This window comes from Gasterosteus aculeatus, unplaced genomic scaffold (assembly GCF_964276395.1).
Source record: "Gasterosteus aculeatus unplaced genomic scaffold, fGasAcu3.hap1.1 HAP1_SCAFFOLD_30, whole genome shotgun sequence".
NCBI lineage: Eukaryota > Metazoa > Chordata > Actinopteri > Perciformes > Gasterosteidae > Gasterosteus > Gasterosteus aculeatus.
Genome location: NW_027554888.1, coordinates 172,501 through 177,500, shown reverse-complemented (window position 1 = coordinate 177,500; position 5,000 = coordinate 172,501).

The window sequence follows — 5,000 nt, the reverse complement described above, 5'->3', positions numbered from 1 at the left end:
TGGTCTGGCATATCCCGCTCTCTGGAACTGTGTTCTGATTATTTCCTTCATCCACTGCACCTGCTGTTCTGCCATCAGTGTCCGACAACAGCGCTTCATCATCGGATAGCTGCCGTGAAATACCGCTCTCTGGATCTGCTCTGTTCTGGCAGGTAATCAGGGGGATTTTAAGTAGATGAGTGTCCGGGAATAGTGCACTGCACTCGGGCAGGTCACGCCGCGTAACCCGCCCCATATCCCGGTTCCCGAACCCGCTTTTCCGCCCAAAGTTGTCCGAAGATGCTTAGGCCCAGCTGGGGAACGCTCCCCACGAAGCCCGGGTCTCAGCCCTGGAGCCCTGTGTTTCCAAAAACCAGGTTTCTGAAATCTGCGACCTGGTGGCCCAGTGATGTCAGCTGGAACTTTTTTTTTCCGGTCCGCTCAAAATTCTCCAGGGGATTTTAGGGCTTTGCGCCACATATTCCGACTTTTACTTAGTTTCTGACGGAGCCAAAAAAGTCCGGGTTTTTTTGCCCTCCTTATCGTCCCGACTGGAAACTTTAACTTTTTTTTTAAGTCAGAAAATTAAAGTCCTTTTCATCCAGGAGACCGACCCTTCCTTCAAAGCGTCCCAAGTGGTCCTTCGTCATCGGATATCTGTCGGGAAATACCGCTCCATGGAACTGTTTATTTCATCCATCCGCTGCACCTGCTGTTCTGCCATCAGTGTCCGTGAACAGTGCTTCTTCATCGGATATCAGCCGGGATCTCACGCTCTCTGGAACTGTTTATTTCATCCATCCACTGCACCTGCTGTTCTGACATCAGCATCCGAGAATAGTGTCCCGTACTGGGACATGGTCTCGCATATCCCGCTCTCTGGAACTATGTTCTGTTCATTTCCTTCATCCAGTGCACCTGCTGTTCTGCCATCAGTGTCCGACAATAGCGCTTCATCATCGGATATCTGCCGTGAAATACCGCTCTCTGGATCTGCTCTGTTCTGGCAGGTAATCAGGGAGATTTTAAGTAGATGAGTGTCCGGGAATAGTGGGCCGTTCTGGGACTTGGTCTGGGATATCACGCTCTCTGGAACTATGTTCTGTTTATTTCCTTCATCCAGTGCACCTGCTGTTCTGCCATCAGTGTCCGACAATAGCGCGCCATTCTGGGACTTGGTCTGGGATATCACGCTCTCTGGAACTATGTTCTGTTTATTTCCTTCATCCAGTGCACCTGCTGTTCTGCCATCAGTGTCCGACAATAGCGCTTCATCATCGGATATCTGTCGTGAAATACCGCTCTCTGGAACTGTGTATTAGTCCGTCCGCTGCACCTGCTGTTCTGACATCAGCATCCGAGAATAGTGTCCCGTTCTGGGACATGGTCTGGGTTCTGCCGCTCTATGGAACTGTGTGTTCATCCGTCCACTGCACCTGCTGTTCTTCCATCAGCATCCGAGAATAGTGTCCCGTACAGGGACATGGTCTGGTCTCTGCCGCTCTCTGGAACTCTGTATTCATCCATGCGTTACACCTGCTGTTCTGACATCAGCATCCGAGAATGGTGTGCCGTTCTGGGACATGGTCTGGGATCTCCCGCTGTCTGGAACTGTGTGTTCATCCATCCACTGCACCTGCTGTTCTGACATCAGCATCCGAGAATAGTGCCCCGTACTGGGACATCAGCCAGGACGCACCGCCGTCATCTCGTTCGTTCGCTCAGTCATCCATCCACGAAAGCTACCGATCAGCCACAGTGCCCGGAATGATGCCTCCTGCCGGGGCAGCGTCCGCTTGCTCCCCGACAGCCAGTTCTGCATGAGGCTCCGGTTCTTCCACCCCCGCCACTGTCCGAGGGTGTCCGAAAATACTGAGGTCTGAGTCGGATCCGAACCGCACAAACGCCGGTCTTCACGACTGGAGGCCTATGTTTCTAAAAACCGGGTTTCAGGAATCTGCGACCTGGTGGCCCAGTGATGTCGGCTGGAACTTTTTTTTTCCGGTCCGCTCAAAATTCTCCAGGCATTTTCTGAGCTTTCCTTCACATAGTCCGACTTTTACTTAGTTTCTGACGGAGCCAAAAAAGTCCGGGTTTTTTTGCCCTCCTTATCGTCCCGACTGGAAACTTTAACTCCGTATTTTAAGTCAGAAAATTAAAGTTCTTTTCATCCAGGAGACCGACCCTTCCTTCAAAGTGTCCCATACAGTGCTTCGTCATCGGACATCGGCCGGGATCTCCCGCTCTCTGGAACTGTGTATTCATCCATGCGGTACACCTGCTGTTCTGCCATCACTGTCCGGGAATAGTGTGTCGTTCTGGGACTTGGTCTGGTCTCTGCCGCTCTCTGGAACTCTTTATTCATCCATGGGGTACACCTGCTGGTCTGCCATCACTGTCCGGGAACAGTGTGCCGTTCTGGGTCATGGTCTGGGATATCACGCTCTCTGGAACTCTTTATTCATCCATGCGGTACACCTGCCGTTCTGCCATCACTGTCCGGGAACAGTGTGCCGTTCTGGGACTTGGTCTGGTCTCTGCCGCTCTCTGGAACTCTTTATTCATCCATGCGGTACACCTGCTGTTCTGCCATCACTGTCCGGGAATAGTGTGTCGTTCTGGGTCATGGTCTGGGATATCACGCTCTCTGGAACTCTTTATTCATCCATGCGGTACACCTGCCGTTCTGCCATCACTGTCCGGGAACAGTGTGCCGTTCTGGGACTTGGTCTGGTCTCTGCCGCTCTCTGGAGCTCTGTATTCATCCATGCGGTACACCTGCTGGTCTGCCATCACTGTCCGGGAACAGTGTGCCGTTCTGGGTCATGGTCTGGTCTCTGCCGCTCTCTGGAGCTCTTTATTCATCCATGCGGTACACCTGCTGTTCTGCCATCACTGTCCGGGAATAGTGTGTCGTTCTGGGTCATGGTCTGGGATATCACGCTCTCTGGAACTCTTTATTCATCCATGCGGTACACCTGCCGTTCTGCCATCACTGTCCGGGAACAGTGTGCCGTTCTGGGACTTGGTCTGGTCTCTGCCGCTCTCTGGAACTCTTTATTCATCCATGCGGTACACCTGCTGGTCTGCCATCACTGTCCGGGAACAGTGTGTCGTTCTGGGACTTGGTCTGGGTTCTGCCGCTCTCTGGAGCTGTTTATTCATCCATGGGGTACACCTGCTGTTCTGCCATCACTGTCCGGGAATAGTGTGTCTTTCTGGGACTTGGTCTGGTCTCTGCCGCTCTCTGGAGCTCTTTATTCATCCATCCACTGCACCTGCTGTTCTGCCATCACTGTCCGGGAATAGTGTGTCGTTCTGGGACTTGGTCTGGTCTCTGCCGCTCTCTGGAACTCTTTATTCATCCATGCGGTACACCTGCTGTTCTGCCATCACTGTCCGGGAATAGTGTGTCTTTCTGGGACTTGGTCTGGGTTCTGCCGCTCTCTGGAGCTCTTTATTCATCCATGCGGTACACCTGCTGTTCTGCCATCACTGTCCGGGAATAGTGTGTCGTTCTGGGACTTGGTCTGGTCTCTGCCGCTCTCTGGAACTCTCTGGAACTCTTTATTCATCCATGGGGTACACCTGCTGGTCTGCCATCACTGTCCGGGAACAGTGTGCCGTTCTGGGTCATGGTCTGGGTTCTGCCGCTCTCTGGAACTGTGTATTCATCCATGCGGTACACCTGCTGTTCTGTCATCACTGTCCGGGAACAGTGTGCCGTTCTGGGTCATGGTCTGGGTTCTGCCGCTCTCTGGAACTCTTTATTCATCCATGGGGTACACCTGCTGGTCTGCCATCACTGTCCGGGAACAGTGTGCCGTTCTGGGTCATGGTCTGGTCTCTGCCGCTCTCTGGAGCTGTTATTTTCCTCCATCCGGTACACCCACTGCTCTGCCATCACTGTCCGAAAATAGTGCTCCGAAATCGGGTAAGTCGCGCGGGGAGCCACCCCTGTATCTCGGCTCCAGGAGCGTCTTTCCGCCCGGGGCCTGGCCCACTATGCTTAGGTCCAGCTGGGGAACGCTCCCCCCGAAGCTCGGGGCCCTGTCCTGGAGATCTCTGTTTCCGAAAACCAGGTTTCTGAAATCTGCGACCTGGTGGCCCAGTGATGTGAGCTAAAAAAAAATTTATCGAAGCGATCTAAAAAAGCCCAGGCATTTTCTGGGCTTTCCTTCACATATTCCGACTTTTACTTAGTTTCTGACGGAGCCAAAAAAGTCCGGGTTTTTTTCGCTCCACATAGTCCCGACTGGAAACTTTAACTTTTTTTTTTTTCCATTATTTCACCCGCGGAGGTCCGCAAACACCTCCAGGGGCCCACAACGGCCGAATTAAGCCAGGAAAAAGACGCCAGAACCCGGATCTCTTTACCAGACACCCCCAGAGCCCGGAACTCGGACCCAAACACCTCCAGAGGCCCACAACGGCCGAATTGGACCCGGAAAAAGACGCCAGAACCCGGATCTCTTTACCAGACACCCCCAGAGCCCGGAACTCGGACCCAAACACCTCCAGAGGCCCACAACGGCCGAATTGAACCCGGAAAAAGACGCCAGAACCCGGATCTCTTTACCAGACACCCCCAGAGCCCGGAACTCGGACCCAAACACCTCCAGAGGCCCACAACGGCCGAATTGGACCCGGAAAAAGACGCCAGAACCCGGATCTCTTTACCAGACACCCCCAGAGCCCGGAACTCGGACCCAAACACCTCCAGAGGCCCACAACGGCCGAATTGAACCCGGAAAAAGACGCCAGAACCCGGATCTCTTTACCAGACACCCCCAGAGCCCGGAACTCGGACCCAAACACCTCCAGAGGCCCACAACGGCCGAATTGGACCCGGAAAAAGACGCCAGAACCCGGATCTCTTTACCAGACACCCCCAGAGCCCGGATGAGCTCCACAAACACCTCCAGAGGCCCACAACGGCCGAATTGGACCCGGAAAAAGACGCCAGAACCCGGATCTCTTTACCAAACACCCCCAGAGCCCGGAACACGGACCCAAACACC